This window comes from Phalacrocorax carbo, chromosome 10 (assembly GCF_963921805.1).
Source record: "Phalacrocorax carbo chromosome 10, bPhaCar2.1, whole genome shotgun sequence".
In the NCBI taxonomy this organism is placed as follows: domain Eukaryota; kingdom Metazoa; phylum Chordata; class Aves; order Suliformes; family Phalacrocoracidae; genus Phalacrocorax; species Phalacrocorax carbo.
In genome coordinates this window covers 18,458,451-18,471,096 of record NC_087522.1, presented here as the reverse complement: position 1 = coordinate 18,471,096, position 12,646 = coordinate 18,458,451, and the positions used below count along the sequence as shown (strand labels likewise).

Genomic DNA, 12,646 nt, shown 5'->3' with positions numbered 1-12,646 from the left:
TTTGGTCTCCAGTGAATGCACAGGTATGGCTGTGTCCTCCCTAGCTTGCAACACTTCTCTGGCTGCTAGACTCCCTCTTTCCACAAAGCAAATGGAGAGGTTCTGCACAGAACTAGGAATGATTTTCATACTGCAGCCTAAAAAAACACTGTCAGCACCTGAAAAAACTAAGACTTCACACCTGCACACACTTCTACATATGTATCTGTGCAGCCCTGTGCCTGCAGTAGACAGTGGTGTTTTGGAGAGCCTTGGATTCTCCTTCCATGGGGCCTGTTACCTAGACAGCAACCAAGGCACTGACAGACCACAGGTCCTGCCCAACCACTAAGTCTAAGACGTGTCCAGAAACCAAACGTGAATTTCTCAAGTCCTGGCAATGCTCCTTCAGCATCCTCTAAATTATTCTTACTTGATAGCATAATGATTTCCAAACCTTTGGGTCAATCCAGACTTGTTCTTTGCAAGCAGTAATAACTAAGTGTGGGAGCACGCACTTGCCTGCATCCCAGAATAGAAAGCAGCTGGAGTTGTATCTGAACACTGCCAACGGGAAGATGAAAGACTTTCAGACACTCCTCTTTTTCCGCTGACACTGTCTTTATAGGCTCTTCTCCCCGCTCTCCACTACATATACAGCTCCTTTAACTGCCAATTTGCCACAGGTGGTGAAGCTCCAGATGCTCCTGGGAGGCTTTTCCAACTTTATTTATTCTATTTAAATAACAGGGGCATATGGTTTATTACAGCTATTAAAGGGTTCATGTATGTACGTATGTGGGGAGAACCTTAAGAGAACAAAATGTAGTCTGAGCCTGGGATTCAGAGCTACCAGGATTTCTGAGCACCCAGACACTAGACACCAGCACCTGGCCACAGAGGAGCAGAGAACCTAGAGAGGAGGTTTATACCAGCCCAGGAGATCATCAGGACTCCTGTCCCCTTTCTACAACAGCTGCCACCCCCTGAACAGGTTGAAGGTCCAATCTCCAGGACAAGGCCAGAGCCAGAGATCAGGTTAAACAGGATCTAACCAGAAGGTGAAACAGCTACACATGGCCCTTGGAAGCAGAGTATTCATGCTGAATCAAGCTGTGGCTGCTCCTTCTACAACCAGGGGACCCCTGGCTAAGGACAGACTCAGGTACTGCCTGTGTGCAAGGACCAAGGCAGGCAGGCAGCGACCTCCCTGCCCCCTGCTATCTAGGCAGCCCCTCGGGGGTAGGTGTGACAGGGCTTATAAAGAGGGTCTCTGTTACCCCAATTTCACTAACATGTAACAGCAGGCTCTGTGCATGAGCCCAGCTCAGAAAAGCTCCTGCAACACGGCAGCCCAGCTGGGCAGGATTTCTCTTGGCACATGAAGGGATCCCAACAGGGAAAGCTGTCTCAGAAACCTGCTGATGTGTCCTTCACCCCAGCTGCCAAAGAAGCAGCTGTGGTACTACTGGAGGAGCTCAGAGACCTGGGCATAGGGATCCTTCAAATAAGTATCCTGATCACCTCTCAAGGTCCAATTTGAAACAGGCCCTGGAGAAGCAGAGCACAAGGTGCTTTTTGAAGGAGGATCTAAGCATGGAGGCACAGAAAGAGGAGCCCTTCAGTGCTATGAATCTGAGAAAGTGGAGAGGGAGGGAAAGCAAGCAATGATGGTGCTGATTTCTACAGTTATGTTTTACAGTAAAGACTTATGGCTCTCAGGAGGGAGGGGAGGAGGCAAAAAAAGGAAACAAGAAACTGAGCTCATTAAGCTGTTCTGTCATCTGAGGAGCTGGGACAGCTTCAGCAAGGAGGGTGGACTCTTGGGACCAAAGGACACTTTATTTCCCCCATTTAGCTACCCACACCTGAGGTATGTTTGAGCAATCACTTCAAAAGCAATCCCTACAGAGGAAAGCAAGCTGGATTAAGAGGAAGCTCTACTTGTTTTCTTTTCTCTGTCTTTAAGCCAATTAAGAAATTATTTTTTAAGTGAGGGTCTGCGGTCTACCTCAAAAGAGCCTGGGCCCCCTGGAGAACAGAACAGCACAAGGGTGAGGTGGCCATCTGGATTCAGAGCCCTGCAGTCCCTACACACCACAGGGAGTGCTGACCCTGTGCTTTTCCTCTGCAAAAATTCCAGCTACTCCAAACCCCCAGAATCCCACCATATTCTAACACACTTCAGCAGCAGATGCCTTTCCCCTTTGCACCTCGGTTTCTGCACTGGTACATCACACAAAAAGTAAGCCTTGTTGACATCAGGCAGACCTATTCTTGCATCTTTCAACACTTGCCCAGCATTTTAAGACCTCCACGTAGAAAATGCCTTTGAAGCCTCACAGCCAGCCAAGAAGAGGCTAAGACAAAGGTATGGTCTGTACTTTTATTCTGCTCTCGTAATACCTGGCCTCAGTGCAGGGCAGTTAAGCTCAGACGTGGTGGGGAGGGGGCTACAAATACAGGTGGAGCACACATCCAAGGATACAGTATAGGCAGCTGAGAAACATGTTTGCCAGGACAAATGGCTCCTGGCATGGGACTGTGCAGATAGATCCCTTCTGTGAACCAAACAACAAAGTCTCTGCCCTTCATCCACTGCATAGGGCTATTTTCTGCCACTCTTCCCAGCACAGCCTGCAGAGGATACATGCATTCTGCATCAGAAAACAAAAGCACATGTGTATGCAGGGTAGTTTGGAAGCACAGATCCATTTCCCCAGATGAAGGCCACTTTCTAGTACCTTTAAGAAAAGTGAACAACTTTAGATGACATACACCTGAATGACATCATTTGCAACTTATGCTGGCATCCCTCCTATCCCATGTCTGAGGCTGTTTCACACCTCTTTCCAACAGACCAGGTGTTAGTACTGGAGGCTGGGGTGGGAGAATAATTTTCCTGTTCCCACAGACTAGAGAGATGTGGGACTAAGGCTAAAGATGCTATGGGCCCATAACTGGAATGTCCCATCAGGTTTCCCTGGCTCTTTAAACCATGCACACTCAGGACTCACCCATAGCCCCTGACTCCCAGTGCAACTTCTCTCTCATGTGGGGAGGCTGGAAGAAGAGATTTACTGGTGGCTGCCAACCCAAATTGCTGCTTGGCTAAGATTTATGCTGCAATTTGTAGTGCTGTTAAAACAAAATAGGGAGAGTGGTGGGGGAAGCGAAAGAGAAAATGAAAGAAAGGGGAAATGGATCAGGAGCAACAACACAGCTCCAAAGCTGTCTGCTCCCATCTCCACTGAATAAATCACCCTGCATTTCCAGCTGCTGTACTCCAGCCTTCAGTTCCTGCAATGCTAATACCTGGGCTCATTTCACAGAGGGGCATGCTCAGGGTACGGTTAATAGAAATCTGTTCATCTCCACAGCAGGCTCAATAAATACAGCAGAAGGTCCAGGGCACCTGCAGGCTGGCAGCTGCTCCCAGGACTTCCAAACTGCAGCCTCCAAGGCTCCAGAGGGCAGGAGAAGGGACACCCCCATCCCAAATGTCACCCCCTACCTTCTACCTTCTCGTTCAGCACTGGTTAAATGCCATTCTTACCTGCCAAGGTCAAAGGTGAGCTAAATTACCCACTGTACCTCCAGGAGCTTGCCATTTCTGCACACTAGATCTGCAGGAAAAAGACTGAAGTAATGGATCAATATCCTTGCATGTACAGAGAGCCACACGATTCCCCCACCAAAACCCCCACTGACCCCTGCTCTGAGGAGAAGCCAAGGAAAGGTCAGAGTAACTTGCAGCTCTCAAGGAATCCTGGCTTTGTTCTGCAGGACTGGATGCTGACACATAACCTTCAAGAAAATCAAAAGCAAAACCTCTTTAGTGAACTTTAACAGAACAGCTTTCTCTTGACATCAGGGAAACTCACCCCACCCTGAGCCACCTGCTCTGTCCCGTACCGCCGAAACCACGGAGGAAATTCAGAATTACATCCAATGAGACCTTGGCCTTTCACCACCTCAGCATCCCTGCTCTTTACGGACAGAACCAGGCCAGCCTTGAAGATTCACACCTCATTACAGAGACCACCACAGGGCAATTTAATGAGAGGTGAAAATACCAACCCAACTCTGACTGTACAGGCATTGGTGAGCTCTCAAGCCCTGCTAACTACCTCCTCATGGTGCTCCAGACAGCAACTCAGTCCAGTTCCTTCTTGCAAGGGAGATGGGAGAAGATGGGATCCTGTGCACAGGCTGAGTGCCACCAACAGCAGTGGATCTGTTTGTGCATGTGCAGCTGACCTATAAAGGTCACTTACTTCTCTCTCTCATATACCTGAACTTTAGAGGGGACAATTATCAACGGTTTCCAAGAAAGCCAGTGGGATAAAACATGCTGATCTTATTGTGGTTTAGCTGTGAATGCTTCCTCTTTTACAGCCTACTTGCCATTTTCATTTCCTTGCACTGATGGCTTCTAGGACAGTCCTGGGCCAATCTTTAGAACCAGCACGCAGACATAAAATACCCCTGGATGTGCACAGCAGACCCAGACCTGTGCCCCCTGCGGCGCAGCACCCAGTGCAGACAGCAAGATGGCCTCCTTCAGCATGTTGTGATCCCCACCAGCCTAAAACTCTCCCCTGCACCTTCCTGCCCCACTGGCACCAAGTGAAATGTGGCAGTCAACAGTGCCTCGAGGCTACCCAGGGCAGATGCCGTGTCACCGGACGTCATCCACCAGGACACCATCAGCAAACCAAGGGGCTCCAGGAGGACACAAAAGCATTGCACCACATCAGAAGTCCACCACACTCTCACCACCCCATCAAACAAAGATTCAACACAGGAACCCACACTTGACTTCAGATTCAGTTTGGCATCACTGTGCACTTTGAAAATGGTGGTGTTTGGTTGCTCTGGCTTCTTGGAGACAGGAGGACTGGGTGGGTTATGTGGAGCTGGAAGTGCCAGGAACAGAGCAGAACAATGCTGTGCTGGGGGCAGGCTGAGCCGCACAACCACCCAGCACCCCAGCCTGCTCCTCTGTTCATGCCCCATGCTCCAGAGCTACTACCACCTTAACTGAGCCAGCAACACATCCATCCAGCTCCTTGAGCAGTCAGGCAGGCAGTAATTACCAGGGAAGCCCCTACAAGTTTTACTGTACCCTGGAGGCCTCTGGACTTGGTAATTCAGACCATAGCACTGTTTACTGCCTCGTAAAGATGATACATACTTAAGTTAGTGCTCTGACAGCTGGAATCTACAGGGTACTCCTGGCTTGAGCACGTGCAATTAACCCCCATACGTCCGCAAACCACAGAGAAGTATCCTGCCATCGCAGCAATACAGCAAAGGCCATGCTGGGGCTCCTCTAACAGCTCAGCATCCCTTCCCTGCAGCAGGACACAGCACTTCCCACCAAGGAGGAAAGCTCCCGCTCTCATTTAAAGCTCCTCAACCTCTTCAAGTCACATACATTCTCACAAACAGCTCTTGGGTAACCTCAGTACACATGCTCCTCAAGGGCAACCTAAAGGACATCACTGCCAACCCAGGGACATGGACAGAGAGGAGAGAAAGAGCGAGCACGCGTGCCCTGCCTGCAGCAGGCTCAACACTGCACAAGACAGATGAGCCCTGTCAGCTACCATGCCCTCCCCACCATATCACCACTGACAGCAGTCCCTCCAACACAAGCGAGCTAGGGGCTGCAGTGCCCACACCAGCATGCCCAGAAGAAACAAAGCATCTAAACATTTGCTGTAGGAAAAGACAACCCAAGGAAAACAGGCCATTGTGCCAAGCTTTGCTAGGAGATTCTCTAGGGCGTGTGTAAAGCAATGATGTGCCCAACACACGTCATTGCATGTGCCATAGAGGCTGCTGGGCAGGACAGCAGCAGCATCAATGATCAGTCTGCTCTATGCCATGGGCTGCAACCCTGCAGCTCCTGCAAAAAATTCTTTTCCATGTTTCAGAAGCGCCAAGAGTTTCTGCATTTGTCCCTCCCTACAGACAGGCACAACAGCTGTGGGGTAAGGCAGCAGGAAAAGCCTCAGCTCCTCAGCAGGGAAGGTTAGAAAGGACCCATTTGCTACAGCTGGTGGCACAGGTCCAACAGGAAGTCCCAGTGCTGCATGGGGCACGTGCTAGCCACCAGCAGCGCTCTGAATAAAAGGTGTCTCCTCCTTGGTGTCCCAAGGAATTGGGGGGAAAAGTACATATACATGCATACATACATTTATCTAGTTTCCAAGGTATGCAGGTCAAAATAGGGTTTTCAGAAAGATGAAAGATCCTGCTTGTGTCCACCTTCTCTCCACTCCACAGCTGGGGAAAGCTACAGAATGCCGGGGTGTACAGGCACCCTGTCCCCTCTGCCCTACAAGGTGGAAAAAGCCAGCCCCCCAACATCTTTTGCTCTACTGCCACATTTGAGTCTGCCACACTCCAAATGCAGAAACCCAGCTCTGTGTAACTGCAAGCCTCAGCACGCAATACCACTGAGTGCTTGGAGCAGCAGGGCTTGAACCTGTGTGTCTGGAGACAAAGCTGAGCTCTGTACTGCTCTGGGCAAGGACAGGCAAGGCTCCTCCAGCTCCCAGCAAGCTGCCGACTTGGCAGCCTTTAAGCACCTGCAGCCCAAACTCTCATCCTCACCCCATGCACTGCCCTGACTCTCCCGCTGATTGTCCCACCGCCATCCAGAAGGGCTGCATTCACACTTCACTTCAAGTTTCCTTCTGGTTTGAATGTCCTGCTGCAGCCTCATAAGTGCCATCTGTAACACAGAAGCAGCTTCTTACTCTTCAGATCAGTTCTTCACAACCCCCCACGGTGACCTTCAGCACCTACCCCTTGCAGGGATTCAATGATGCTTGTGGGCACGGATGCTCTGAGATGCACCGGCTGGCACGGGCTGCCGGCTGCAATGCTAATGCCTTGCCAGCACCAGGCAGAGAGGGAAGGCTGGCAGGCATGGCAGGGTGAGAAGCATGGGAAGGTACCCAATTCAAACAAAAGCCCAGGGCAGTTTGTTGAGGAGAGCGGCTGATAAGGCACAGCTACCTGGGCGGGTTGCAGATCCCTGGGCAGGAACAGACAGATGCAGCTCCAGCTTGCCAAATGCAAACAGCATCCAACCAGTTTATCTTTCCTCTCCGTGTTCCTTGAACAACTGCCCTTCTGTTTGCAGTAGCCCCACTCCGGGGGGGGCTGTTTCATCCGAGGGAACAAAGGCCTGCAGAGGGTTCGTTCAGTACATGCTCCCCTCTGTCTCCTCCACGCATAAGCACCAGCCCCCAGCCTAGATGGGATCAGCGCAGCCTTTCAGTGCCACAGCCAGCGCTTGCAGCGGGGACGCTGGCGGATGAAGGGAGACTCAGCTCTGCATGTCTTCCCCTCTCCATTTCTGAATCGTGTTAGCCAGAGCCCCAAACCCAGAGCCACTGATGTCAACGTAGATTAAGTTACCAGTCAGAGAAATCTAGCGCTTGCTTTTTGCAGCAACCAGTACCTGATAATTTTGGAGGAAAGCAATGAGCTCCAGAAGGAACCCGGAAAACAGCTGGACACCAGGCAGCACTGAACAGCTCAGAGAGGGGAACGGACCTCCCTGCCTGCTCCATGGGCAGGAAGCAGGAGGCTGTTCTTGCCCTCACTCCCCCTATCACAAGCCCAACACAGCAGGAGCATGAGGTTAATGCAGGTACAACTCCCTCCAGGACAGTGTTAGGTGGACAGGCTTGTGGTTCCCACCCTAGCTCTTTCACATGACCCCGGGACAAAAGAAAAATAACCCCCTCACACACACTTTCCTATATTTTCTCCTTCCTTGCAGCAGCTCAGCCAGGCTCCTGAGCTTCCTGCTGTCATGTTGATCTACCAGCTCCTTCCAGAGAGCTGAGACTGCTTCACAGTTCCAGGCTACATGTGTGACACCTCTCAGGGGTGCAAGTGATTTGCCATGAAATGCTAGACCAAGTTCCTGCCTCTGCAGCCAAAAAAAGTGAAGGGAGCAATGTGGAAGGGTTGCTCTGGAAAAATCATTGCTCTGGCTCCTCTTAAAAAAAATTAAAAACAAAACCAAAAAGATTTACCACCTACCAATCCCTTTCCTACTCCACTCTCAACACACCTGCATCTGGAAACATGCCTGCTCCAAATAGAGCACAGAAGGGCTCTACCAGGCCCTCCTACTGCACACTGCCACGACACAGAGTACAAGAGGCTGGCTTCACAGAAAAATCACACCTCTAGAATCTCTTCCCAAAAGAGGTGAAGAGGAGAGGACCATGGATCTAGGCACAGCAAAAGTTGGATGCTAATCCCCTTCATGTATCATAGCAACCTGAGAACACCAAAGTAAAATTACCCAACGCCTGCACTTGGAGAAGGACCTGAACCTACATCCCTGGGAGCAAGGGTGCTCAGCTACTGCAGCATCAGGGGCACCCCAAAACCTGGTAAAGGTGCTACTCTCGTTTCTTAAGGTTGGCACTAAGGTTCTCCACACTGTGACAGCAACACTCCAAGCAAGTGGTACAGGCATTTCTGTTCAGATTTTAGCCAATTTCACTGGGTAATACATACACACAAGCGCTGATTGACCCCTTGCCTTGGATTTTGCCCTCTCTGTGGAAAGGGTAAGGGGGCAGGATGGCTCTGCTACCTGCACTTGTGGGAACTGGAGATGGGAAGGTTGGGGGGCAGATGGTGAGCAAAGGGAGAGTTTCTTTGGGCACCTATTGAGAACTTTGGTCTCCACTACTCTGTACCACCCTCCAAGTTCTTCACGGCTCCAGAGCTATAAATAGCTTCAATTTAAACAACTAAGAGGCTTTGTGAGCAAGCAGACTGCTGGAGCAGCCAGCATGGAAAGTGGATGGACAGGACTGGAAGCCTCACGCAGATGAAACAGCATACCCACTGCCAACTCCTTGCACTGCACACTTTCTTGAGCAAGACATTATTCCAGCTGCCACATGCTTCTGTGAGAACTGGCAAACAAACAGTTACAAGCCCAATGCTCCCATCAAGCAGGTATTCATGACAACCTGCAGCATCATTGCTCTACCAAATCACAGCTGAACTTCGATGCCACAACAATTTCCAGAGGGAGCACAACCCACACAGGGATGCATCCACGCCACCGCAGCACCTGGGGAACATGCCGGTGTGACGAACAGCTATGTGTTGAATATCAGAGTTGATGTGAGTACCCCTGAGGTTTGGAAGAGTGGCCTCTTTTTTCCCCCTCTTCATCCCTCCTATGTGTATATAGAGTCGGAGCATATTTTGGCTATCCCCAGCTTTTTCATAGCCACACACATCTCCGTTCTTTGCATAGAGGCTTGGGAGGGGAGTTGGACCAGCTGGACCCCAGAGGTCCCTTCCAACCTCAACCAGTCTGTGATCCTTGCAAGGTGCAAAATCAACTCTCTGAGCATACCCCAAACCAAGCAGGTTGCTGATAAAAACTGGGCAACTGTGCCTGCCCCAACCACAGCTCTGTCAGGGTAACTGTACATCAAGGAGCACAGACACAGGCCTGCCGAGGCTCTCAGACCTCCTGAGCCTGATGCCTGACCCAAGGTCTGGTGACGGAAAACAAACAGGGAAGCTCTGCAGAGTCACCTGATGCTTCACCACTAGCTTTTCTTCCCAGACATCTCACTCCTCCTCTGGGCCTTGGTTTCCCCAACAAGTAACACATCCTCCAGATACCAGTTCTGCTTATGCTGCACTCGGAGGTGAAGTGCCACAACCCAGGAGGGAAGCAAGATGCTGCACACAACCGTATCCCCCCTCCACATGGCTCCCTGCCATCCTTTGAAATGCCAACATCCCCTTATTAACATCTCGACCAGCCTCAAGAAAGCTCAAAGCCCCTGAGACAAGATTGTGTGATGCTACCCAGCCATTTGACTTGTTGCTTTTCAAGCATTTCAGTCGTGGGGGGTTCAGAAACACCAAGGTCTTGGATGCCTCGCTCTGGATTTCTCTCCAGAATTAAGTGGTGCCTCTGGAGAGCTGGGCAGGCAGGTTCAGCAAATGCCCTCCCACCAGCTGCCAACAATGAAAGCAGGTCCCCTCACTTCCCTCTAAAAGCAGAGGGATGTATATATTTTTAGCATTAAAAAAAAGTCTGTTCCTCCCTCCACAGTCATTGAGGCCCAGAGGTATTTCATTCTGAAGAGGCTTTTATAGAAAAATACAAAGCCTTTGCAGAATGCTGCAGGAAACCCCAGAAAATGCGTATTCTCTGTAAAAGGAAGGACTCAGAAAACCTCAGCCAAACTGAGTGGTGGACAGAGACACTTAGATTCACCTGCACAGACCTTGCAATGCTTTCCCTAAAAAGCCACTCCTGAGCGGAGTGAACTCAAGCAATTCTCAGTGATATGAACCCTTCACAAGACATCCAAAGTGCTCTGCAACCCAGGAATCCTCCCAGCCCACCAGCCTGGTGCTAACACGTACCCAGCTCTGGTAGAGCCCTCACCGAAAGGGCCCAGCAACCCAGCAGGTCCAGCAGGAAAGAGCCCCATCTCTCTGATGGTCCCATCAAGATCCCACTCACCTCTGAGTCCCATCAAGATTTTGACCAGGACAGGACTCTGTTGTCCCTCTTGATGAATGCTGGGGAATGAAGACTAGATGAACAGAAACGCTCCCTTAAATCTCATCCGGGAGACAGGTCAGTGCCCTAATTTCCTCCTAACACCTTACATTGCGGAAGGATACACCCTGAAGAGCTGCCACCACCACTTCCAGCAGCAGCAGAAGCAGCCACCATGAGCCCACGGCTCCCAAACCATTGAACTGCAGCAGCAGCAGAACTAACTATATCCTGCCACCAGCACCCAGACTTGTGGCACTGCACCTTGCTGCTCTCAGCTTCCTGAAGGGTTTGGCTTGTCAGGAAGCTCATCTGTGATAGGTCTGCAGGCTCAGCAGAATGCTCTCATCCACAACAGCCCAGGCCAAACACCTTTAAGTACACGAGCAAGGAGGAGCCCAAGGGGACTTGTAACTAAGCCAGAATTTGTCTGGCTACACACAGCTACCAAGGATGTATTTAAAAGTAACACCCTTGCCCTAAGCAGAGACTTCAGCAATAAGATTCCTCTAACAACCATGCATATAACACTTGGTACCTCTAGACTTTAAGTAGCTATGTCCTCCTGGCGTTCTGGGGAAGGTAGGGGCATGGTCCTGTTTAAAAGATGGAACGCTGACATATAGAGAGGGACCGTGCAGCCTGGTCCAGAAGAGACCAGGGGCTCAAATCTGGATGTCACACAAGCTCTGCTTCTACCATTAAACTCCTTCTTCTCCCCTGCATCCACCTATCTTCAGCACACAGGGTGCTCCAGACCACCCAGCCTCACCCAGGCAACAGGAGACAATGCAGCCTCCTCCCAGCTTCCAAAATCTTGAAAGCCAAACAGCACTGATTTCTTCCCTTATTCTCACCCCACCCTGAGGAAGCCTCCCCCGATTCCCCCACCACATACAGACCAAAGTCACTCATGAAGCATTTGCATCCCTGTTTTCCTGCCAAGGAAGGTCTGCGTTCATCCCTGAGACAGACCAGGGCAGGCTTTGCTCTGTGCTGCTCTAGAGCAGCAAAAGTATTATTGGCTCTGAAGGTGGCCACAGGCAGGGATAGGAAATCAGCAGGAAAAGCAAAGTCTATCCCAGAACTCCTGTCCAGCCTCAAATTGACTCCCCAGTACTCTACTTCCTTCCTGCACTATAGGACTCCAGGGACAAGGACATTCAGAGGCAGGGCTAGCTACCCTGACTTGTTCTATTGACTTACTTCATTTTTTAAAGGAATATATTTGTCTGTTCCTCTCTGGAAACCAATCATCCGCTGCTTCTTCACCCTGTTGTTTCACCCGTCTCGCCATGGGAACCGCAAGTACTTTGATGCCTGACAGCCTGGCTGATCTCAGCAGGTCTTTTGAACCCACTTCCATAATCGCTGCCTAAAGCAGATTCTTCCCACGCAATTCACTGCTCAGTGAATCATGGCCAGTGATTTTCCTGTCTTCAGGAACCATGCAGCACTTAGCTGTGATGAGTTCTCTTCTCCCTTTAGCAGGGGAAATACATAATTATCAGAAAAACCACTCCTGTCCTAACAGGACACTGGCTTTATCTGCACTGAGACCGGCAGTTCCTGTTCTTGCCCTAACATCCGCTCCACCATGAAGGCTGGCTGTTCAGGAAATCTATTTCCACATGTCAAGATCTCACTTAGTTTCTCAAGCTCCTCCAAGCTACAGACTTTGAATCACAAGCAGTCTCAGCTGGCACACATGAGGCTGCAGAGATCCAACCTTTTCAGTGCCTGGTGCCAGCGTTGCATTGGAAGCTCCTAAATCTCAGTGCTGGCTGTGCACGGGCATACCAGGGTATTCATCTGTGAGCCACTGACACCTTCCCCAACTCTTCAAGGCAACAGGGGAAAGAGCAGCAGTCTGGAAGTAATAATGCTGCAGGAAGGACCCAGATCTGTTTACAGGATCCCTCTAAACTAGAGGTGACAAACCTACACAGCACAGAGCGCCGATCAGAACCGTGGGCCAGCCACAAAGGTTGATACACGCAGCAACAGATGTTGGGAACTGCACAAAATGGCCTTTTGAAAGGCCTCTTGGGCATTGCTAGGAGTTCAAGCCCATGACTGAGA

The 12,646-nt window shown here is 50.5% G+C and overlaps 1 protein-coding gene across 8 annotated transcripts in view; it reads right to left on the bottom strand.

The window, feature by feature from the left end:
- The window catches only part of CAPN15 (calpain 15), a 60,277-nt gene that overhangs the window by 30,114 nt on the left and 17,517 nt on the right, over nucleotides 1-12,646 (bottom strand). Inside the window, exon 1 of one of the 8 annotated variants that reach the window (XM_064462207.1) lies at nucleotides 11,467-11,553. The exons of the other annotated variants lie outside the window; for them this stretch is intronic. The gene's annotated coding sequence lies outside the window, so the exon portion shown is untranslated. Of the gene's footprint in view, nucleotides 1-11,466; nucleotides 11,554-12,646 lie in introns of those variants that run through there. 8 annotated transcript variants of the gene reach the window in all.